This window comes from Chiloscyllium punctatum, chromosome 24 (genome assembly GCF_047496795.1).
Source record: "Chiloscyllium punctatum isolate Juve2018m chromosome 24, sChiPun1.3, whole genome shotgun sequence".
Classification (NCBI taxonomy): Eukaryota; Metazoa; Chordata; class Chondrichthyes; order Orectolobiformes; family Hemiscylliidae; genus Chiloscyllium; species Chiloscyllium punctatum.
In genome coordinates, this window is record NC_092762.1 from 64,201,943 (window position 1) to 64,228,016 (window position 26,074).

A 26,074-nucleotide genomic window follows, 5' to 3' on the forward strand; every position below is an offset into this window, starting at 1 on the left:
CTCACAGTGGAAAGATCTATCTAACTGTAATGTTGAAGCACAGCTTTAGTGGCAGCAGTGTATTGTGTAAACCCAAAGTGGTCAAACAACATCTTATCAATTTCTCCTCTTGTGTTGCCGAAAGGGAGCATCTCACTTTGGGATGACTCACCTGCTAGCTGATATGTTTAATACAAAAAAAGTCTACAGAGCTTATTTTTGGCACATTGTAAAAACAGCAAATAGAATTTTGAGCCTCAGTATTTTGTCTAGATATTTTTATTCTACTTAAACTTTAAGTGCTCAGATCGTTAACCAACTATAAACTGGCTTAAATAAGTTTGAATCTATTGTGGGACCTTTCACAAGCATCCTGGTTAAGTTTATATTAGAGTTTCCAAGAGTAATATTGATTATTGGCCAGAAATTATGACTGAGAAATGGAGAGATTTGAAAATCAAAACTGCAAGAGTCAAAGTAATCTGAAATTATGGTCTTGCGTGTAAATTATTGAAGTGAGATAACTAAATTGCAGTCGATATTTATAATATTTGGAAAGTACAAAAGTCCACGTGGCTTGATAGATGAAGGGATTGCTTCTAATTATGAATATCTTTGACTTTGCTATGTTTTCCAGTCTAGCTTATGACCACCAAGCAATATATTTGTCAAAAATGTGACAAAGAACAGTGAATTTCAACTAATCACAATAACTGATATGGCAGTTGTAATAAATTATTTGGTAGAAATTTTGAAGTATTGTAAATTGAGAGGACGACACTGTTCCAACGATAGTGACAAGGTCATTGACAGGTTAGCAGAGTGGGCAGGTAGTGCAGGTGAAGTTTAACACAGAAACATATGAGATATATATTTGTTAAGAAGGAAATGGACAGAATATAAAATAGGGGTATCATTCTAAATGAGGAACAGGAGCAGAGGAACTGGAACATATAGGTGTAGAGATCATCGAAAGTGACAGGACTGGGAGACAGTAGTTCATAAAGCATATTGTGTCGAGACTTTATTAAAAGTGGTGTAGACTATAAGATCCAGGAAGTGGTGCTGGACTTGTATAAAATGCAAGATAGACCTCAACTGGAGTATGGGTACAGTTTTGAGCATCACATTGGAGAGAGTACAGAGGATTTACCAGAAGAGTTTCAACGATGAGAAACTTCAGCTATGGGGATTATTTTGAGAGGTTGGAACAGTTCTCCTTGGAGAGAAGCAGACTAAGTGGGGATCTGATCATGATGGAGGTCAATAGTGTAGATGAGAACCTGTTCCCGCGTGTAACACAATCAAGTATGAGAAGACGCAGTTTGTATTTTGCAACAGAAACAAATGTGATGTGAGAGAAAACCTTTTCATACAACGTTCTGTCACGGTCTGTAATGCACTGTCAGGAACTGATGGAGGTATTCAAGAGGGCATTGGAGGATGATTTGAATAGAAATACTTTTCAAGGGTAGGGGAAGAAGACAGGAGAATGGCACAAAGTCAGAATGCTCATTTGGAGAGCTGGTATAGACTGGAACGGCCAAATGGCCTCTTTCTTCTGCATAACATTTCTGTGATACCGTGAAAATATTTCTATTACAACAAATATGCTGTTAGGATTAAGAAAAGCAGGGAATGCTAGAAGTACTCAGCAAATTTGTGGTAAGATACAAATAGATAACATATTAGATTGGTGACCTTTCCTCAGGATGAATCTTAAACTTTTTGGCTCAGTCTGAGTTGCATTGAATTTTTCGGAGAGTTTCCCATGCAAAGCTTTATGAGTTCTCTTGTCATACCTTACCAAACCCAGCACATGAACTACCTATGTAGAAATGTCCAATTCCTGCCTGATCCTACATAGCCCCATACCCAGAACAACTCGTTACTGCTTAGACATTTGGAATTCCTGGCATCCCTTACAACCTGCCATCTCTAAAAGCTTGTTTTTCACTCAGACAGGCACTGTTACAGCTGTTGACTTTTTCCCTGGATATGTCAGACAGGGGTAGTTAGGGTCCTCCTTTGTGGGCAGTGTCCAGCTGGTCCTGTTGGATAGGGTGATGCAGAGATGGGACTTTTTCTTCCTCCAGACCATGACACCAATCCATGCTAGCCTGGACGGAACTGGACACCTAGGTAAAAGCAGTCTCAGTTGTTTGGAAGAATGCACAACAACTACGAAGAAGCAAAAACACAATTTGCTGGAAATGTAAGAAGAAGGTCAATGGAATTCTCCATCCATGAGCAAATGTGCTCTCCAATACCTCACACTGACTCCATCTCTGCTACTATACTCAGTTCCAACCAAGATTCATGCTCTACCACATTACTGCCTGTAACATTTTCTCAGTCACTCATGCTCACCATTAAGCAATACCGTTAAGCAGACTATAAGTCCTCTGCACTGCTTGTTCATTCACTGGGACACTTCACCACCTGCACCAACAGTAATAGCTGTAGTGTCCACTTTCATCTCCCATAATGCCTACCTCTGTCTCACTTCATGAGGAATACCGCCCTCAATCGGGCAGTAAGACTGGTGTCAGAGGCTGCCCTTCACTCACAGTGCTGGGAACTCCAACTGAAGTCTATTCTCCTTGACTGAACCAGCTGGCAAGCTGCCTGGCTTTGTTTCTGTGTTAAGCAGCACAGTAAGATGGGGTGTCACAGTGGCTCAGTGGGTAGCACTGCTGCCTCACGGTGCCAGGGACCCAGGTTCACGCCCAGCCTCAGGTGACTGTCTGTGTGGAGTTTGCACATTCTCCCCGTACTTGCTTGGGTTTCCTCTGGGTGCTCCATTTTCTTCCAAAGTCCAAAGATGTACAGATTAGGTGGATTGGCCATGCTAGATTTCCCTGTCGTGTCCAGGGATATATAGGGTTAGATGTGTTAGCAATGGAGAATGAAGGGTTACAGGGATAGGGCAGGGGATTCTCTTCAGAGGATTGGTGTGGACTTGTTGGGCCAAATAGCCTGGATCCACACTGTCAGGATTCTATGGATTTCTATGGAAGACAACATGGATTTCTAGTGGGCGGCACGGTGGCACAGTGGTTAGCACTGCTGCCTGACAGTGCCAGAGATCTGGGTTCAGTTCCTACCTCAGGCAACTGTCTGTGTGGAGTTTGCACATTCTCCCCGTGTCTATGTGGGTTTCCTCTGGGTGCTCCGGTTTCCTCCCACAGTCCAGAAATGTGCAGGTTAGGTGAATTGGCCATGCTAAATTGCTCATAGTGTCAAGTGAAGAGGTAAATGTGGGCAATGGGTCTGGGTGGGTTGGTCTTCGGAGGGTTGGTGTGGACTTGTTGGGCCGAAGGGCCTGTTTCTACACAGTAGATAATCTAATCTAACAACAGTAACATGAGTCTGGTATCTCTCATGCTATGGACAATGCAAAAAGCAAAAGTGAGGCTGGAATGCTGTGAGCATCAAAGGTTGGCTCAGAACACCGAGACAGTGAAAGAAGAATCCAGAGATACAGCCGAGTCCAGTCCATGAGCTGGGTGGGTATCCCTGAACACACAGCATCCTTGCTGCAGTATTACAATGAGAATTGCTGGTGCAGTATTAAAATGCAGAAGTATTGTGTAAATGGATCAGTCATGAGTATTCTTTGAGGCTGGCCCATGTCAGAAGCAGGAGCAAAAAGGTAATAATCTCTGGATTACTACCTGAGCCATGAGCTAATTGGCACAGGGTCAATAAGATTAACCAGGTAAATATGTGGCTCAAAGATTGGTTTGGGAGAAATGGGTTTGAATTCATGGGACATTGGCACCAGTACTGGGGAAGAAAGGACCTGTTCATCTGAACTGTGCTGGGAGCAGAGTCCTAGTGAATCACATAACTCGGGCTGTAGACAGGGCTTTAAAGTAAACAGGGATGGGGGGAGAGTTAGTTATCAGTGAAATTAGAAAGCCTGAATTAAAGGAGGAGGTAAGATCGCAGATCCCAGGAGAAGTTATTAAGATCTCCAACACAGACACAAATAGAACACAGTGTTTGGAAAGGGTTAGCAATCAAACTTCAAACACACTGGACAAATGAATGACAATGGGAAGAGAGATGGTTAATACAGGATTAAAGGTGTTAGATCTGAATGCATGCAGTATAAGGAATAAGGTAATTGAGCTTATTGCAGAGATTGAAATTGGCAGGTATGACGTGTTGGGCATCACGGAGACGTGCCTGCAAGGGGATCAGGATTGGGAGCTGAATATTGAAGGATATACATCCTCTCAAAAAGAGAGGCAGGTGGGGGATTTGGGGAGAGAGGGTGAGGGTGCCTTATTAATAAGATAAGAAATTACATCAATACTCAGAAATGAAGAAGGGTCAGATGATGTAGAATCTGTGTGGGTAGAATCGAGGAGCCACAAAGGTAAAAAAAAACATAGCTGGAGTTATGTACAGGCTTCCAAACAGTAGTCAGGAGCTGGGACACAAGATACACCAGGAGATAGAAAAGATGGGTAGGAAAGGCAAAGTTACAGTGATCATGGTGGACTGAGAAAATTTAGTGGATTGCAAGAAAAGGAATTTATGGAATGTCTACATGATGGCTTTTTGGAGCAGCTGGTGGTGGAGCCCATGAGGGAACAGGCAATACTGGATTTAGTGTTGTGCAATGAGGGAGACTTGATAAAGGTTCATTCATCTTATGTTCCTTTAGGAGGCAGTGATCATAATATGATTGAATTTGCTATGCAATTTGAGAGGGAGAAGATAGATAAATCACCTGAACCAGATGGACTAGACCCCAGGGTTCTAAGGAAGATAGCTGAAGAGATAGTAAAGGTGTTAGAAGTGATCTTTCAGGAATCATTAGAGTCAGGGAGGGTCCCAGAGGACTGGAAAATTGTTAACGTGACACCCCTGTTTAAAAACAGAGTAAGGCAAAAGATGGAAAATTCAGACCAATTAGCCTAAAGTCAGTCGTGGATAAGATCCTGAAATCCGTTGTGAACAATGAGATTTTAGAATATTTGGAAGTGTCTGGTAGAATAGGGCAATGTCAGCATGGTTTCATCAAGGGGAGGTCATGCCTGACAAATCTGCTAGAATGCAAATGGATATTATCAACCCTGACTTCAAGAAGGCCTTTGATAAGGTCCACACAGGAGGCTACTGAGTAAGGTAAGGACCCATGGTGTTCGAGGCAAGGTGTTAGCATGGATAGAAGCTTCACTGTCTGGTTGGAAGCAGAGAGTGGGGATAAATGGGTCCTTCTCAGGATGGCAGCCAGTGACAAGTAGTGTTCTGCAAGGCTCAGTGTTGGGACCACAACTTTTCACTTTATACATTAATAATTGAGATGAAGGAACTGAGTGCATTCTAGCTAAGTTTGAAGATGAGACAACGATAGGTAGAGAGACAGATAGAGGGACAGGTAGCATTGAGGATACGGGGAGGCTGCAGAATGACTTAGACAGGTTGGGAGAGTCGCAGATGGATATGATATGGGAAAGCATTAAGTCATTCACTTTGGTAGGAAGAATAGAGGCAAGGACTATTTTCTAAGTAGGGAGAAAATCCAGAAGTCTTAAGTGCAAAGAGACTTGGGAGTTCCAGTCCAGATTCTCTCAAGGTAAATTTGCAGGTTGAGTCAGTAGTTATGAAGGTAAATGCAATGATGGCATTTATTTTGACAGGACTTCAATTGAAAAGCAAGGATGTACTTCTGAGGCTGTATAAGGCTCTGGTCAGACCACATTTGGAGTATTGTGTGCAGTTTTGGGCCCCATATCTCAGGAAGGATGTATTGGCCCTGGAGTGTGTTCTGGGGAGGTTCATGAGAATGGTCCCAGGAATTAACATATGAGGAATGTTTGATGATTCTGGATCGATATTTGATGGAGTTTAGAAGGATGAGGGGGGACCTAATTGAAACAAACAGAATACTGAATGGCCTGGACAGAGTGGATGTTTCCATTGATAGGAGAGACTAGGGCCTGAGGGTACAGCCTTAGGGTAGAGGGAAGACCTTTTAGAACAGAGATAAGGAGAAAATTCTTCAACTAGAGAACAGTGACTCGATGGAATTCATTGTCATTGAAGGCTGTGGAAGCCAACTTATTGAGGATATTTAAGAATGAGATAGATAGGTTCTCGCATATGAAAGGGATCAAGGGTTACAGGGAGAAAGTGCAAGAATGGGGTTGAAAGATCAAACATATCAAAAGGTTCCATTGTGAACTTACAAAGCTGAAGCTGAGACATCAAACAGAGCACATAAAGTTTCAAACAATTTACCTATTGAACTCTTAAAGTACCACGTACCCCATATGTGGCTTAGATTGTCCTTAGATTTTTAACTTTCTCAAAGAGCTGCAGTGGAAGCAAGTCATGCTCAACCCTACAGGACCTCCTCAGAGTAAATTAGGCTGTAGGGAGCCAGCTCTGCAACAATTAGGATGTGAATACCCAATAGTATTAGAATTACAGTAACTTTATTTGCCTGCTGTTTATCATCAGTCACTTGTAAATTGTTATTTCTGCTAAAGAGCTATGGACAGTATAATGCTGACAAAATATGCAAGTCCTATATCTTGCACATATAATCTTGAAAAAGCAATGTTATATCTTCTAATCCAATTTAAACTAATCCAACAAAGAATAGTTAATGTTTAAATCAGGAAGTATAAGAATATCTAATGTCAGGTTAGAAAATGAAATAAAGGAAAAGGAAGATGTGATAGAGATGGAAGAGGAGAAACAACAGGTAGAAATGACATGTTATTTACTTATTTTTAATTGTTTAAATTGCAACCAATGAAGGAATGTGGCTTTGCATTTATAAATGTGAATTTTTTGTACTAGAAAGATTGTTTGGTAATTATTCAAGTTAATTGTGCTGTTCAAAATCCACTTTTACTGGAATAGACAACTTGAAACATTTTCTATCATGTTTGTTGAGCAAATACTCTGTAAGCACAAAAACTTTGAATTGCTCTTCATTGTTTGGCTTCTCTGCGAGATGCCTGTATAGCAAAGTCTCTGGAAAAGCAAGACTTCTTGGAGAGGAACTTCCTGATTGCAATGTATAACAATACTTGTGCACTTGACAGAAGATATTTCTCAATTTAGTCCCCAATAGCAGTGAGCATTGATAGATCCATGAAGGGCTTATGCCCGCAACATCGGCTCTCCTGCTCCTCAGATGCTGCCTGACTTGCTGTGCTTTTCCAGCACCACACTTTTCGACTCTGACTCTCCAGCATCTGCAGTCCTCACTTTCACCTAGCATAGATAGCTCCTTTATTTTATCATGAATCTGGGCCAAAATGCCTGCAATATATTTAAAACATATTCTTACCTTACTTCTTTACGACTTTATTTTATCTTGCGTGCTTAGTGTAGCCACACTGAATACATCTTATTACACAGTAAGCACAGCTTTTAAAAGAGAGCTTTTAAGGGACTCAATTTAAAGTGTTTATTAGCAATGCCTTTTGTTGGGAAAATGAAACAATGCTAAGATAATAGTAAAATAGACAATCACTGTTCGACTTCTATCATTTCATTACTAATGGGTGGGACCATTCTTGGACTATTATAAATAAATACTGAATTAAGATGGCTGCAATGATCACCTGACCACAGGTTCGTGCAGTTAATGAAACCATCAAATAAATATGATCCAGTCTGAACTGAAATGAATACATTAAAATAACAGAAAGGAGTCACTCAGATCTGTATTATCTGTTTGAATTACATCTTTCAAAACTTGTACGTATTGCAGTGAAGACTTGCCTGCTATCCAACTTGGAAAAAAATAATGAAGCCAGCCAAAAGGGTACGCAAATGAATTGCATTTTAGGTAACTGCTTTTGATTAGAACAGAGAAAAGAAAATAGATTCACAGCAGCAAAACTGGAAGGCTTGTTCTTCCTTTCTCTGTATCTCTCATGCTCCCTCAAAACCCAGCAACCAGTCATCAAGCAAATTAGAGAAAACCTATTCACTGAGAACTCATAGATACTGACACACTTCTCTACTACTGAGGATAAATATTGTGAAAAAAAACCTCGTGATTTTAGGGTAACCCAAAGGAGTCAAGAGCCCCATTGACTGAATATTCTCAATCTTACATTTTGAATTAGGTGGTCTGTCATTTTTAAATGTTATACCAGTGTTTGTGTGCATTTGGTGTCATGATTTTATTCCTTTTCCCAGGGTTTAGGAAAGTGATCATCTAGGGGTTGGTTAGCTCAGTTAGTTAGACAGCTGGTTTGTGATACAAAGTGATTCAATTCCTTTCCTTCTCAACCTCTCCCCTCGCTGGTGGTGACCCCCATATTAAAGCACCACCAGTTATCTCTCTCTCTAATGAGAGAGCAGCCCAATAGATTGGCAGGACTGTGGCAATTTTACCTTTAGTAGGGTGATTGAATTGTTCTTTTTCATATGAGGAAACCAGATACAGAGGAACCTTGATTCACCGAAGGAAACGGGCGGGGAGTATTTTGTTTGGTTAATATACCAGATAAAAAGTCAAAAAGTGCAGAACTCCCAAACGCATTGTTTGTAATATGAAAATAGGGGGAGAAAATGGATTTCGCCTTGCAACGATTCACTATGGAATAAAAACTTTTAGCTAATAATTACTAGTTCTTGAAGCAAAAGGAAAGAAGTGTGGAATGTTTACATGGCTGTTGATCTGTCATTCTGATGTACATAGACAGGCCACTTGGCATGTGCAGTTGTCTCCTGATCTTGGCAGATGCAGCTTGCTCAGTAAGCAGAATATTGAAAAGTTTCCCACACCTTCTTCAAGAGAATGATCACATTTCACACTGGATTCACAATCAGAGTGTTTTAGAAACAGGAGCACAGTGAGCTGTGCAGCCCTTTCCACCATAGTCTCCCCTCTCCCCCCCCCCCCTCCTCTGTCCCAACTGAAGATCAAGCTACCTCCAAGTAAAACATTGTTCAAAGAAGCAGCACATAAAACCAGACTGGTCATTTCGAAGAAGTAAGTCCAAACGATTAGCTGAAGTCAGGTGGTTTACCAGAAGTGACTTTTTACAAAAAAATTACCCTTTCATTCTGCAAAAAAACTAAACTTGCCTACTGAACGAGAAATTAATCTATTTTTCCATAATCCTTCAAAATTTAAGTCTGAAAATACATTAAGTATGAAGCCTCAGTAATAAGGCATATATTCCTAGGGAGAGTTAGTAATCGACCATACACTCATTCATTGATCAACAAATACTCCTACAAGTTCACTCATAAGAGATCATGTCAGATTGAGGTGAGATGAAGAGGGGTGCTGTTTATCCCTCAGTACAAATGATTGAACTCATTTCACAGTGTAATAACTGTGTTAAATGATCAATAAGAAAATCCAACCCCTAATTCCCTCCCTAGGAGTACTGATATGTTGCAATACTTTTCCATTTGTCATGTTGTTTTGGTATCAGCCATTGCAATGACTACCACTTTCCTTTGAAATCCAGCTTTCTTTGACTGTCTAATTAATATTTTTTCTTTCTCACGGCTGCCCCGCTGCTTGGTTAAATAGATCAGAGTCTGTAGTTAAAGAAAAAATGCCTGACCTAGAAAGGTATTGTTTTAAAATTTACAGGTGAAAGTAGGCCACAGCTTAAGATATAAAATTGTCTGATATTGGGGAACGCACAACCTCACATTTGTATTGACTGCTCTTATATTGGAATGACCAGTGTAACCTGAGGTTGAGTACAAACACAGCATCTGTGGAGAGAGAAACCAAGTTAATGATTTCAGTTCAATATGATTTCTTCCAGAACTTTTGTCTTTTAAATGGTGGATTTTACAATTTGACTGAGGAGGAGGAGGAGCGAGGGGAACAGTTGGTTTGGATGCCCAGTACAAAAGGCGAAATGTTGCTCAATAGGGCAGAAGAGAAATTGATAGAAAATGGATCTAAATGAAGGTGTGGAAAGATGAAAGTAGCTGAGAGCAAAGTAGAGTATAATCGGCATAAGGATGAGATGAATTTAAGGGGAATAGAGAATGGGCATCATGTAATCAGGCTTTGGTGTTGTGGAGTTCAATATTGACACCTCAAGGCTGTAAAGTACCTAAGCAGGAAGTGTGATGCTCTTCCTCGAGTTGCATTATAGTTTATTGGGACATTACAGCAGGCCCAGGTCAGAAATGATTGCATGAGAACTAGGTGTTTTATTGAAATAGTCCACAACTCGAAGGTCAGGGTCATTCCTATGGGCAGAGTGGAGATGCACTGCAAAGCAGTTACCCAGTCTGTGTTTCATCTCATCAATCTAAAGGACTCTACATTGTAAGAGAGTTTGTATAGACTAACTTGAAAGAAGGAGAGAGTGAGGACTGCAGATGCTGGAGATCAGAGCTGAAAATGTGTTGCTGGAAAAGCGTAGCAGGTCAGGAAGCATCCAAGGAGCAGGAGAATCGACGTTTCGGACCCGAAACGTCGATAACTTGAAAGAAGTACAAGTAAAATGTTGCTTCATATGGAAGGTCCATAAGGGGCCTTGGATGGTGAGGAGGACGGAAGAGAATGGTCAAGTATTACAACTTCTGCAATTGCATGGGAAGATGTCAAGAGGGAGTGCAGAAGTGTTATGAGTGATGGAGGATTGCTGTAAGATGTCACTATCCCTATGGAATGCTGACAATGGAGGAGAAGGAAAGATGTGTTTGGTGATGGCCTCCTGCTATAGATGACAGAATGATGGAGGATAATCCTTTGAATGCATGGACTAGTGGGATGGAAAGAAAGGACAAGGGGAAGCCGAGAATTGTTCTGGGAAGATTGGGAAGCAGTGAGAGCAGAAGTGAGGAAAATGGATTGGAAACGCGTGAAGACCCTGTCAAACACATTGAGCAGGAGTCCTCAGTTGAGGAAAAGGTCACTAATGTTAGGGGCACCCCAGTGAAAGGTAACATCATTGGAACAGAAGCAACAGAAATGGAAAAACTGGGAGAATGGAATGGAGTCCTTGGAGGAAGCGAAGTGTGATGATGTGTGGTCAAGTTAACTGTAAGAGTCGGTGAGCTTGTAGTTGATATTAGTAGATAGTCTATCTCCAGAAATAGAAAGAGAGAAGTCAAAAAAGGGGAAGACAGAGTTGTAGATGTGCCTGGGTGGGAGAAGAATGGAAATTGTAAGTGAAATTGATAAATTTTTTCCAATTCCAGATGAGAGCAGGAAGCAGCATTGATGACATCATGGATCTATTTGAGGAAGAGTTGTGGGTTGAGGGCCTGAATAGGACTGAAACAAGGAATGTCCTACATTCTATGATTCTATGATACTCTCCAGGGAGACATAGAACAAACAGTTCTGAAGGTGAGACATTTGAACTCAAGACATTAACTCTTTCCCAGATACTGCCAAATCTGCCAAATTTCTCCACCTTTGGTGTTTGTTTCAGATCTCCAGCATCAATAATAATTTGCCTTCATTGGGCTAAACTAGTCTGGAATTGGAGATGACTGATCTGGTATTGGGGTTGACTAATCTGATATTGGAGCTGATTATTCTAACATTAATGTTGATTAGTATGGCAATGGGATTGATTAATCTAAATCCATATATTGACATTTTAAGTGTAAGTAGGGTCAGCGATGAAAGCAGATTGGCACTAAAAATAGCACTGCCAGACAGTGTACCTGGCTCCAAGCTGCTTCCTCTTCATTCCCCCACATCATTATTTTCGAAATCGGATGGGGAAAGAAAGGTTAGTGTGGCAGGGCTATCCAACTGCAAACAATGCAATTGATCTGCTAATGGTCATTCATGACAAATCTTTTATGTGCTAAGACATCTAGACTCTTCAGCATTACAGAGCCGTGCAATGTCTTACTATATTCTGGGGTTATTCAGTTGATATCCAGATTCCTACAGGTAGCAGAGAACAGTGCATCTTCCTTGAGGTGGTCTTCCTGTCACAGACCTGGATGGGGGGGTTGTGGAATTGTGGCGAATTGAGGTGGCTATAGGGGGTGAGGTGTTAGTAAAGCTCCAGTAGGATTAGAAGCTGTCCCTCGCTTACCCTGTTTCAGTAAGAGCTGCAGACTGCCCTGTGCCCATGCTCATGCCAGACCACAATGACGTAAGTAGTTACAAAAGAATATACTGTAGATAGATTCACAGAGTGGGCAAAGATCTGGCAAATGCTATATAATGTATGAACATTTGAAATTGTCCAATTTGATGGGATAAATAAAAAATAAGCATATTGTCTAAAATTTGGAAGATTGCATAACTCTGTGTCCTAGTGCATAAATCACAAGAGATTATTATGTGAGTAGAACAGCAAGTAGTTAGGAAAGCTCAAGAATATTATCCTTTATTGTGAGGGAAATTGAGTGCTTAAGAACAAGAAGGTTATGCTTCTGCAAGAGAGAGAATTGGTGAAACCGCATCTGGATCACTATAAATAATGTTAGTCTCCCTGATTATGGAACAATGTAAATGCAATGGAGACAATTCAGAGGGCTCCTACTTGACTAATATCTGGAATAGGTGGTTCTCTTTTGCGGAATGGCTAGGCTTGTATTTGCTAGAGGTTAGATGAGTAAGCGGTAACTTGACAGAAACGTATAAAATCCTGTGCAATCTTGACAGGTTGGATGTGGAAAGGATGCCCCTGTGGTGGTAGAAGCTACTACCAGAGGTTATGTATTGAAAATAAAAGGTTACACGTTTGAGGTTGTGGTAAGAGGCATTTTTCCTTCAGACTCACGAGTCTTTGGAACTCTTCTTCGGAAGATAGTGGGAGCGGAATCTTTGAATAATTTCAAGGCATGGTTGCTTATTAAAAAACAGTGGGATTATCTGCAGTAGGTAGGAATTTAGGATTTAAAATCTGATCATCCATGATAGGATTGAATGGCAGAGCTTTCTTGAAGGGCTGAATGGCCTACTCCAGTTGCTCATTCATATGATCATATCACTCACCAGACAGACCTCAACCTTCATGTGAGCCTGATGACTGGGCTATGAAGCCTGCAAGAAAGATCTCGTGGTTACATTGAACAATATAAATTTTGGGTTGATGGTCTAACATTAGAAATATAGGTTGATATTGATCTTTCCCTGAGAGCTGTCATGACAGAATGAGCTATGTAATGGAGTTGAGCACAGGAAACGTTTGAGATGATGGCTGAGAATGCTACAGAGCTGTACTGACATTGACAAAAGCTACTGAGACTTGTAGCTCCATCTTTGTTCACAAAGTCGTGGCATCTTCGTAGACAATAGGATTGGTTTGTTCAAATGACATCTTTCTTGGAAATTCTGTTTTTATGGAAAATTCTGAACACTGATTTTATGTCACCAACAAATATCAAACAGCCTTAAATGGCATTTTGTTTTCTGGTTGCTTTTGTTACATCTTCACTTTGTGCAGAAAATAAAACTGCATTTTAGTAATAAAAGTGCTGATACAATCGTTTGTGGAAAATTAAGTTGTAAGTTGATGCATGGCATTTTTTTTTAACAACTGCTTTACAGAGGTAATGCTGATAGTTTTAAAAATGTTTAAATGTTTTATCTCAGAGGTAAAACTTAATTTGTGATATGTTTAAATTAGAGCTGCCACTTACATTTTTGCTCATTGCTGATTGCTGCTAAGTTCAAAGCCATCTCTTCTATCATTATCTTTGCTTTATTTTGCTCCAAGAGGCCTCCAGCAAGATTGAATTAGAAAAGGATCATCTTCACCAATGATAAATTAAGTTTTAGATATCTCCCAGCACTTTAAAAAATTCATTAAGAATCTAAATATATTGAACGGCGTAAACAAACTGAAAGGTAACGCTGATGGATTTTTATTTCCGATTGATATATTTTGCTGTCAAGATGTTCTAAGTGAAAGATCAGGTCTGACTCTAGGTATAATGAGAATAAATGTTCCAGTTTCCTGAGCTTGTCTACCCTGCACATATGAATGCTTCAGTTAGAGCTGTCATTTCCCATTGAAATCAAGTCCAGAGCTGATGGATTTTGCATTTGTTTTCGGTGATGTTGACATTGAGGCCAGAAATGTGCTGGTTTGGACAAGGCGGAAGCAAGTGAAGCTCAGTTCCATAGTCCCAAAAATATAAACAGAGGCTGGCAGGATGAACGCTACGCTGGAACCATTAATAAAGCTACATCTATAACATTTTTTTTACATCCAATTCAGTGGAGGCTCATTATGCAAGCTTGCTTCACTGCAGACTCATCATGACATTTCTGATAAGTTCATTGAAGGTTTATGATTCATAGAAAAGAATCATGGAATTTTACAACACGCAAATAGCTATTTGGCCCATGCTGTCTGAAATAATTCCATGGAGGCTGGTATCCTGTCAAAATTCACCCTTTATTTACACCAGATTAACAGCCCCAGTCAGTGAACTCATATTTTGTGAGGTCCACCTGGCTGACCTTGTTACAATCACTACAGTCTCTTTGCTATGTTTCTTAAAGCTGTCCACCATGTTCTAAAGCCCTTGCTTTTAACTTGTTTTTTTTTCAGTTATAGATACATGAGAGCATTATATCTGTTACTCTGCTTATCATCCAGAGACCTGGAGGAATGATCTAGAGACATGTATTCAAATCCCACCAGGTCCATTTAACTTCGGTTCAATAGAATAAAATGTCAGGCCTGACTTTATGCTCCTGAGGTTGGAAGAGCAGAGAATTCCTGGATTCTCAAACCCACATTGGGAGAAAAGTTCCCCAGAAATCCCACCAATCATTCAAAAATGTCTGGGTTTTAAGGAGGGGATTGTGGCAAGCGGTGCTGGGAAGAGTTTAGAGGTTGTTGGGTGGACAGGTTGGCAGGGTAGCCATGCTTCAGTACTCCCATTTTAGTCCAAGCAAAGGACAAAGAGAGAAAGAAATAAAAAATCGTCCTCACCTCCATTCCCCACACTTCCCATGTTCCATACATTCCAGCCTTTGCATACCCTCCTCTCATCCCCATGGTCATTTATACCCCCTATGTCAATGTAGCATCAACTCATACTAATCCATGGACTCCCTTATGTCCTTACACTTACCGTGCCAACTCACCGAGTACCCACTAGGGCAAGCTATCTTGGGGGATAATGATAGACTCATCGAAAGGGGAGAAAGTGAGGACTGCAGATGCTGAAGATCAGTGTTGAGAGTGTGGTGCTGGAAAGGTACAGCAGGTCAGACAGCACCTGAGGATGCCTGAGGTGCTTTTCCAGCACCACACTCTCGACTCATCAAAAGGAGAGAACTGTCTGAAATTTTATTGTGAAAATTTATATTTCACTTGGACAACAGGCAGAGCATTAGTATAATGTGTTGTTCAAAGAAAAATACTCTGAGAATACTGCACTATGTGATATCATGTACTACCAAACAACCGCTTGGAAACTATGCGTGTGAATGATGTGCAAAACCTCTAGTCAGCATTTCAGCTGTGTGATTCCATAACTTGCTTTGTGTCGGACCCAACACTGGACTTAACTGCCAAAAACAATGCACTGTACCAGATATCTGTAAGCTCTGCAGAAGAACCAATTGGCAGTAAGGTGAAACAGTGTGTTCGCTCAACAGCAATCAGAGAGCAGCAAGCAATAACCTTGGTCGGGGGAGAACATCCCAGGTTACTCCACCACCAATTCAGCCAGGCACTGGAGTAGCTTCCAGTCATTCACCATTGATCATACCCCATTATTCTCAACACTAAGCACTCACTGTAGAATGCTCAGAAGAATCAATGTGCCAACCTCTTCCATCCTACATTAATAGAACAGTTCAGCATAGGAACAGGCCCTTCAGCCCACAGTGACTGAACTGACAATGATGCCATTCTAAACTAGTCCCATCTGCTTGCACATGGTGGTTATCCCTCTACTCCCTGCCTGCTCATGTGATTATCTAAATGCCTCTTAAACTTAGCTAACATATCTGTTTTGACCACCTCACCTGGCAGTACCTTCCGGGCACCTAACACCCTCTATGTGAAAAACAACTTTCCTCACACATCTCCTTTCAACTTTTCTCTTCTCACCTTAAACCAATGCCCCCTGGAATTTGAAATTTCCATCCTGGTAAAAATATTTCAATGATCTACCTTATCCTCTCATCATTTTATATACTTTTATTGGGACACTCCCCAGCTTCCACTACTTTAGTGAAAACAATTCAAGTTTGCCAAACCTCTCCTATAGCTAATACACTGCAATCCAGGCAACATCCTGGTAAACTTCTTTGCACCTTCTTCAAAGCTTCCACATCCTTCCTACACTGTGGTAACCAGAACTGCATACCATGCTCCAACTGTGGCCTAACTAAAATATAGTGCTGCTGCAACATGACTTGCCAACTTCTGTATTAAATGCCCTGACAAATGAAGGCAAGCATGCTGTACGCCATCTTTACCACTTTCAGGGAGCCATGAACTTGGACCCCAAGCCCCTAATTTTTATGCCATTTACTCTATACTTTCCTCTTGTATTTGACCTCCGAAAATGCATCAGCTCACTTGTACTGATTAAGCTCCCTTGGCCATTTTACCACCCAACTTTTCAACTGATGTATATTCTGATCTATCCTTTGCTAACCTTCCTCATTATCCACAATTCTACCAATTTTTGTGTACCTTGCAAACGTACAAATCAGACATTCATTTTCATCCAAATCACACATATATATTATAAATAACATAGATCCCGTCACTGATCCTTGTGGAACACCACCAGTGAGAGATCTCCAGTCAGAGAAACACCCTTTTGTAACTACCCTGTATTTTCTATGACCAAGCCAACTTTGTAGAAGTCCGTGTCGACATCGTCCTCTGCCTTATCCTCATTAATCATCTTCATCACTTGCTCAAAAAACTCAATCAACTTTGTGACTAAACTTTCAGATTTTCTTGTCATCCAAGTTTCCTGAAGCTTGCCATCCTTTTCTATCAGCCTCACAGGAATGTACTGGTCCAGAACTCAGATCAATTGGCTTTTAGAAGATTCCCACATGTTAGATATGGATTGACATCACCTCTGGAGATCCACCTCTGGATTCAGCTGAACCCTGCTCTCGCCAATACTCAACGTGAGGTTTATCCAGACCTTGCTTGTCAGGGTTATATCCAATAGCTCCTGCTGCTGTTTACAATCATGTTCCCATGGCTCCACTCACACTGCCGCTCTGACTCTGTAATAAAAATATATAAAATTGTACATATTTTCCAAATATTGGATCTCATACAATGCTGTTTATTATCACTTACCTGATAGATTGTTTAAGTAGTGGATATAAATCTTGTGTGAAATTATATTAATGTGATCATCACCAAAATCAAAAGGTTAAATGCTACCTTGAATGGATTATTAGTGTTACAATGATGAAGAGAGATGAGAGAGAGAATCCAGCATTGAAAAATTAAAAAAAAAGAAATTTAAAGTCCTTATTATGTCCTTTGAGGTGTAAGGTGTTAACCTCAGACAATTGTCAATTTAGCAATGTCCTGTATCCTCCATAAAGGATTCTGGGTAATCTCAGATGGAGGACAGGAAAAAATTGTGGCTGTAAGAGCTGCTCCTTTTTTGAGGTATTTTTGGTATTGGAGGTGATTTCTTCAAATTCCAGGAACAGCAATTACTGTTTTATCTGCTGTTGCATTGTTTTGGAACTTTGGGGAGAAAAAGTGCAAAACAGCAGCACTTTTAAAAGGAGAAGGACAAAAGGCAGCGACCACATTGTCAGTGAGGGAGCGAGAGAAAGAAACCGACACTGCTAACTGACACCGCAGTGAATCTGCACAGTTACTGCCTTTGCTATTTGAGTTCATGTATCTCTGGTCATCCCAGTGCATCTAGGAAAAATTAACAAACAGCAAAATTCACAGCTGACCTTGGAGGAACCTGTGTGGGAAAGCTCACAGCACTGGAACAGATAAGTGCATAGTTTTTAAGTGTAACCTTGCTGTAAGTCGATAGTAGAGTGTAGAATGTGTTCTTTCTTGACTAAATGTTTTCCTGAGATCTGTCTCTTGATTACATTTTCGAAATATAATTCATAAGTACTAAGTTAGCCTAGAGCAGTGTTTATCGAGCAAAAAGACGGTGTTATTTTGTGGGTCTGTAGATAGTGAAGGAGCAAAAATGGTCTTTAGTAGAGAGATATGCTCTTCCTGTTGGATGTAGGAGTTTCTATGTAAATGATGATTATGTCTGCAGGAACGGTCTTTGGTTCTGAATTCTATCAGATCACATGAATCGGTTAGAGCAGCAGTGAGAGGCAATAAGGAATTTACAAGATTTAGGGGGTGTGATGGATAGCAGTTATAGGAAGGGAGAAAAGCCACAGCTCTAGTCAGGTAGATGAGTTAACTCCAGAAAAGGCAGGAGGGGTTGGCAGGTAGTACAGGAGTCTTCTGTGGCTATCCTCATCTCAAACAAGTATGCTGTTTTGGAAAATGTATGGGTGATGGAATCTCACAGGAATGTAGCACAAACAGCCAAGTTTCTGCTCTTGAGACTGGCTCTTATGTAATGAGGGATATGTCAGGTTCCAAATGATCAATTGTGATAGGGGACTATCTAGTCAGAAGCACAGATAGACATTTCTGCAGCCACCAGCGAAAAATCAGAATGTTGTGTTGCCTTCCTGATGCCAGGATCAAGGATACCTCAGAGAGGGTACAGAATGTTCTCAAAGGGAAAAGGGATCAGCAAAAAGTCATTGTACACATTGGAGCTAATGATGTAGGCAAGGAAAAGGATAAGATTCTGAATGGAGAATATAGAAAGTTAGGCAGGCATTTAAAAAGAAGGGGTCGCCGAGGGTAGTAATATCTGGATTACTTTTGGTGCTATGAGCTAGAGGGGGTAGGAATAGGAGGATAGAGCAGATGAATGCATGGCTGAGGAGCTGGTGCAAAGGAGAAGGGTTCACAGTTTTGGATCATTGGAATTGCTTCTGGGGTAGAAGTGAACTGTACAAGAAGGACAGATTGCACCTGAATTGGAAGGGGACTAATATACTGGCAGGGAGATTTGCTAAGCTGCCTGGGAGGATTTAAACCAGTAAGATGCAATGGAGTGAGAAATAGTGAGGAAAAATATCAATCTGAGACTGGTACAGTTGGGAAAAGGAGCGAGTCAAACCGTCAGGGCAGGCAGGAACAAAGCAGAGAACAAGGTAGAACTGATAAATTAAACTGCATTTATTTCAATGCAAGAGGCCTAATAGGGAAGGCAGATGATCTCAGGGTATCATAAGGAACATGGGACTGGGATATCACAGCAATTACAGAGACGTAGCTCAGGGATGGACAGGACTGGCAGCTTAATGTTATAGAAAGGATAGAAATGGGGGGCAAGAGAGGAGGAGGAGTGGCACTTTTGATAAGTGATAGCATTACTGCTGTACTTAGGGGGGGATATTCCTGGGAATACATGCAGGGAAGATATTTGGGTTGAACTGAGAAATAAGAAAGGGATGATCATCTTATTGAGATTGTATGATAGACTTCCTACTAGTTATAGAGTCATAGAGATGTACAACATGGAAACAGATCCTTCGGTCCAATTCGTCCATGCCGACCAGATATTCCAACCTAATCTAGTGCCATTTGCCAGCACTTAGCCCAATCTCTCTCAACCCTTCCTATTCATATTGCCCTCTCAGCAGGGAATTGAGAAAACAATTTGTAAAGAGATCTCACTTATCTGTCAGAATAATAGGGTGGTTATAGGAGGGGATTTTAACTTTCCAAACATAGAGTGGGACTGCCTCACTTAAGGGTTTAGATGGAGAAGAATTTGTTGAGTGTGTACAAGAAAATTTTCTGATTCAGTATGTGGATGTACCTACTAGCGAAGGTACAAAACTTGACCTGCTCTTGGGAAATAAGGCAGGGCAGGCGAATGAGGTGTCAATGGGGGAGCATTTTGGGGCCAGCGGCCATAATTCTATTAGTTTAAAAATATTGATGGAAAAGGATAGACTAGACCTAAAAGCTGAGGTTCTAAATTGGAGGAAGGCTAATTTTGATAGTTTTAGACAAGAACTTTAAAAAGCTGATTAGGGGCCAAATGTTCGCAGGTAAAGGGACTGCTGGAAAATGGGAAGCCTTCAGGAATGAAATAACGAGAGTCCAGAGACAATATATTCCTGTTAGGGTGTAAATAAAGGCTGGGAGATGGAGGCGATGCTGGATGATGAGGAAAATTGAGGTTTTGGTTAAGAAAAAGAAAAAAGCATATGTCAGGTATAGAAAGGATAGATTGAGTGAATCCTTAGAAGAGTATAAAGGCAGTAGGAGTATTTTTAAGAGGGAAATCAGGAGGGCAAAAAGGGGAAATGAGATAGTTTTGGCAAATAGAGTTAAGATAATCCAAAAGGATTTTATAAATACATTAAGGACAAAAGAGTAACTAGGGAGAGAATAGGGCCCCTCAAAGATCAGCAAGCAGCCTTTGTGTAGAGCTGCAGGAGATGGGGGAGATACTAAACAAATATTTTGCCTCAGTGTTTACTGTGGAGAAGGACGTGGAAGATATAGAATGTGAGGAAATAGATGGTAACAGCTTGAAAAATGTCCATATTACAGAGGAGGAGGTGCTGGATGTCTTGAAATACATAAAAGTGGATAAATCCCCAGGACCTGATCAGATGTACCCTAGAACTTTGTAGGAAGCTCAGGAAATGATTGTTGGGCCGCTTTCACAGCTATTTGTATTATCAATAATCAAAGGTGAGGTGCCAGAAGACTAGAAGTTGGCTAACGTTGTCCCACTATTTAAGAAAGGTGGTAACGAAAAGCCAGGGAATTATAGATCTGATGTTGGTGATGGGCAGGTTGTTGGAGAGAATCCTGAGGACAGGATGTATATGTATTTGGAAAGGCAAGGACTGATAGGGATAGTCAACATGGCTTTGTGTGTGGGAAATCATGTCTCACAACTTGATTGAGTTTTTGAAGAAATAACAAAGAGGATTGAATAGGGCATCGCGATACATGTGATCTATATGGACTTCAGTAAGGCGTTTGACAAGGTTCCTCATGTGAGGCAGGTTAGCAAGGTTAGATCTCACAGAATACAGGGAGAACTAGCCATTTGGATTGGATTAGATTAGATTATTTACAGTGTGGAAACAGGCCCTTCAGCCCAACAAGTCCACACCACCCCGCCGAAGCGCAACCCACCCATACCCCTACATCTACCCCTTACCTAACACTACGGGCAATTTAGCATGGCCAATTCACCTGACCTGCACATCTTTGGACTGTGGGAGGAAACCAGAGCACCCGGAGGAAACCCACGCAGACACGGGGAGAATGTGCAAACTCCACACAGTCAGTCGCCAGAGGCGGGAATTGAACCCGGGTCTCTGGCGCTGTGAGGCAGCAGTGCTAACCACTGTACCACCGTGCCACCCACTATTACAGAACAGGCTCAAAGGTAGAAGACAGAGGGTGGTGGTGGAGGGTTGTTTTTCAGACTGGAGGCCTGTGACCAGTGGAGTGCCACAAGGATTGGTGCTGGGTCCACTATTTTTCGTCATTTATATAAATGATCTAGATGTGAGCATAAGAGGTATAGTTTGTAAGTTTCCAGATGACACCAAAGTTGGAGGTGTAGGGGACAGTGAAGAAGGTTACCTCGGATTACAATGGGATCTTGATCCGATGAACCAATGGGCTGAGAAGTGGCAGATGGAGTTTAATTCAGATAAATGTGAGGTGCTGCATTTTGGGAAAGCAAGTCTTAGCAGGACTTATACACTTAATTATATAGGGAGTGTTGCTGAACAAAGAGACCTTGGAGTGCAGGTCCATAGCTCATTGAAAGTGGCAGCGCAGGTTGACAGGATAGTGAAGAAGGTGTTTGGTATGCTTTCCTATATTGGTCAGAGTATTGAGTATAGAAGTTGGGAAGTCATGTTGCGACTGTACATGGAGATTGGTGAGACTACTGTTTGAATATTGCATGCAGTTCTGGTCTCCTTCCTATCGGAAAGATGTTGTGAAACTTGAAAGGATTCAGAAAAGATTTACAAAGATGTTGCCAGGGTTGGAGGATTTGAGCTATAGGGAGAAGCTGAACAGACTGGGGCTGTTTTCTCTGGAGTGTCGGAGGCTGAGGGGTGACTTCATAGAGGTTTACAAAATTATGAGGGGCATGGATAGGGTAAATAGACAAAGTTTTTTCCCTGGGGTGAGGGAGTCCAGAATTAGAGGGGATAGGTTTAGGGTGAGAGAGGAAAGATATAAAAGACACCTAAGGGGCAACGTTTTCACCACCACCTTCTGACTTCTACAGGTCAGGTAATGACTTTGGCCATTTATGTCTGTACCTATACTTTTTAAAAATTGTTTTAATCCATAAAGGTCCCAGTTATTAAAATCAGATGATTGGATTCAAAAATCCATCATCCATACTTTATCACAATCATGACAACATACACACTTATCACATTATATATAATAACAAAACCCACTAAATAGCTAGAGAATAAAAATACTTAGTAGCATACTGATGTGTTGCAATTATTTCCTATGGTTCTGATGCAGTTTTATTCTGCTCGTTGCTTCTTCCTGTTGAGATTTACTAGTTTGCTCATTAATATGAGTTCACTGCAATCAAACATGCCCCGTGGATAATTTTGAATTTGTGTGATTAGGTATTAGCTAATCAACCTGTAGAGAGATGTCATTACAGACCTCTGTAGGAGGTCAGACCTGACCCCAGGCCTCCTGGCCAAGAGGTAAGAATGCTACCATTGCACCACATGAGTCCTTTAGCTTGAATTTGTGTGATGTTTTAAAAACAAATCAAGTGATATGATTCAGCTGCCTTTCATATATCTGTACTTGATTTGTAAGAAACATAAAACAAATGGTGAATCACCAGCATTGAAATTCAGAATAAACCCCACATTTCTAAATGTAAGGGAGTGGTAGCGTTCTCACCAAATACTTCAGCAGAATTTAATTTATGCAATGAGAGTCCTACCAATGGTTTTGGAAAACTGGTGGAGACCCTCTCAACTCTCCCCAGGATTTCTGGATCTATTTTATTGAAATTAAGCTCTCAACTGGAGAACAATGAGTCACCCATTCGATAAAGGCCACAGTCAAATGGAAATCTCATCTGAAGAGCTGCCTCCAGACAAACACCAGCAGCACCCCCAAGCACCAGGGAAGGGTGGTTTCTGCTGCTAATAAACTGAGGCCTTAACTTTTGAGGTCCCAGGTCAGTTAGCTTAGTTGGCTGGATGCCTGGTTTGCAATGCGAGTGATGCGAATAGTGTGGGTTCAATTTCTGCACCAGCTGAGGTTACCATGAAGGATTCTCCTGCTTAACCTGTCTTCCTGCCTGAGGTGTGGTGACCCTCATATTAAACCACCACTAGCCATCTCTCTCTAAAGACAGGACAGTCCTATGGCTTGGTACAACTATGGTAACTTTACATTTTTACTTAAGTATAGGTCACGAAAAGGGGTGGAATGGGGGTCACTCACTTGGGGAATGTGAGCGGTTTGCATACAATGACTGGAGGATGGCTTTCCTAAGATCTCAAAAACAGCAGTAATGTGGCCAACTAGTTAACTGTTTATTCAGTCATTTTGGTTAAGGGAAGAAGTGTTCCACCAACAACAGGGGAACTCCCTGCTCTTCAGAAAATACCACAGAGTCTTAGACATCCAAAGGAAAAGCACGAAATGGCTTTTGTTAAAAACTTGTTTGGAAGAGATCTAAGACAATGCATCACTTCTCCACTGCTGCCCTTAGCCCAATTCTGAGCTCAAATCCGATATTGAAATTCTAATCTTTAGACTCACAGACGACTGATCAATGCTAACACCTACAAAATGTTGCACATGTGTCAATTTTTAAAACCCTTATAAACTCTGACCTACAAAGATGAAGATCTCAATGCAGGAGCAAATGTATCCTGACTGAACAGATGCTAATTAAAGCCTGTTATGGACACTGACTGTGTTGTGCAGTAATGTATTATTTACACTCGGGCTGTGTTTTCCATCTTACAATCTATTTTTGTCCATGTTTGTATGGTCATTAATGTGATCCTAACCAAGCCAATTAAAATGCTGCTAATGTCATACTCAGAATTCCTTTTTATTATGTAATGTTAAATATTTTACAACTTGATTTTAAATATTTTCAAACATTATTATTATAATAGTATGCTACCAACATTTGAATGTTTGAAAATTTGCATGGATTGAATTAGAAAAAAAAACATTGAATCCTCTATTTTTCCCTTGGCAATTTCCCCTCCTTCCTTCCTTTGGTGAGTTTCACAGTAACAATGATGTGCATTTATAGATTTTCAGTACATGCTCTACAGGCCTACACTCACAACAAATTGTCAAATGCAAAGTTCCTAATTAGCCAGGGTGGAGGCAGGTTTGGCACCCAATTAGCCGCACCGGGAGTAGCCTGGAGGTGGAACATTGAATCAAAGCATTCTGAAAATTTAAGTAGCACTCACTGTGGAGGTGACAGAAGTGGGTTCGCAGAGGACCAGTGTGTAATATGGACAAACAATGCTGAAGGTTTCTGGTGCCTGACATGGATCTCAACCAAGGCAATCGCTGAGAGGCGAGAGATATTGTTCCTGGTTTCAGGGAGAAAAAAACGACCAGGGGACCCCAGAAGGATTCAAATGGAGTTGACTGTAGAAGTCAGCAGCAGAGGAGTGGACAGGGTACATGCTTTCAATGATGGGAAAGGATCAATTATCTGATTCTATCTGGAAACATGAAAGACAAGCAACACCTACATTGTAGGCTGTGAACTTTCTGAGTCAGAAGTCACACAATACCAGTTTATATACCAGTAGGTTTGTTTGAAATCACAGCTGAAGTCCTGATGAACTCCAAAAGCTTGTGATTTCAAATAAACCTGTTGGACTATGATCTGTTGTCATGTGGCTTCTGACTTTGTCCACCCTAGGCCAACACTGGCGCCTTCATATCATGGTTAACTTTATGCAGCATTATACACACAAGCTGAGCAGACTAAGTACCTATAGATCTACCTGAAATGTCAGAATTAGTGGACAGTTGAATCCCTGAGAAGTCAGACACTTCACATAGGAGTACAGTAATGAAGGGGTCAACACTGAGGAGCACAATAGCTCATGTCAGACCCATATTGGAAAAGGTGAGGAAGACCATCATTCTCTCCTGATCCTGCAGGAAAAGAGAGCTCAAAAATCATGTGGTGTATTAAATGTAGAAATCTGGGGACCCCAGTCGACCTGATACTGATGAGGAAGGTAGGGCCAGACATGGTGAAGCTCCCATTGAAGCAGATCATTAGTGATGGCAAGGCTGAAGGCTATGAAGAGCAAAGTCATTGATAACTATGTCATCAGGTGAAGGGTAGGGTGGAAACTCTACGTGCTATGACTTTTCCACTGCTGTCACACATTAGGTTCATTGTGCAGAGATCTCATCACCAGCTTGCTCCTTTGCCAAAGGCTTACAGCAGAGACGGAGCTGAGGATTTTATTCATTCAAGGGATGTTGGCATCATGGGCAATGCTAGCAATTATTGCCATCCCTAATTGCCCAGAGGGAAATAAAGAGTTAACCACATTGCTGTGGGTCTGGAGTCACATGTTGGTGAGACCCAGTGAGGATGGCAGTTTCCCTCCTTAAAGGACATTAGTGAATTAGATGGGTTTTGACAACAATTGACAGTCATAATTAGGATATGGAGGTGCCAGTGTTGGACTGGGGTAAAAAAATCACATAATACCAGGTTATAGTCAAATAGGTTTATCTGGAAGTACAAGCTTTCAGGTAGCTAGTGGAGTAGGATCATGGGACACAGAATTTCTAGCCAAAGATCATAGTGTCACAACTGATGTGATATAATTAGGACATAATTAGTCATAATTAGGACAGCTTTTGTTTTAAAAATTCCACATCATTTTAAGATTGAATTCAATGTACACTATTTGCTTTGATGTGATTCAGACCCATACCCCTAAAACCTTCGCCTGGAATACTCACCGTACGGTAACACTATCTGGCCATTACCTCCCCATCATCCCATCCTGATCATTCTCAATCTCAGAAGGGGAGACTTCACAGAGTCTGACCCA

The 26,074-nt window shown here is 41.1% G+C and overlaps 1 protein-coding gene across 5 annotated transcripts in view; it reads left to right on the plus strand.

Moving 5' to 3' along the window:
* The window catches only part of LOC140494638 (leucine-rich repeat and immunoglobulin-like domain-containing nogo receptor-interacting protein 2), a 174,688-nt gene that overhangs the window by 22,251 nt on the left and 126,363 nt on the right, over positions 1–26,074 (plus strand). The window contains exon 1 of one of the 5 annotated variants that reach the window (XM_072594041.1): positions 11,235–11,299. The exons of the other annotated variants lie outside the window; for them this stretch is intronic. The gene's annotated coding sequence lies outside the window, so the exon portion shown is untranslated. Of the gene's footprint in view, positions 1–11,234; positions 11,300–26,074 lie in introns of those variants that run through there. 5 annotated transcript variants of the gene reach the window in all.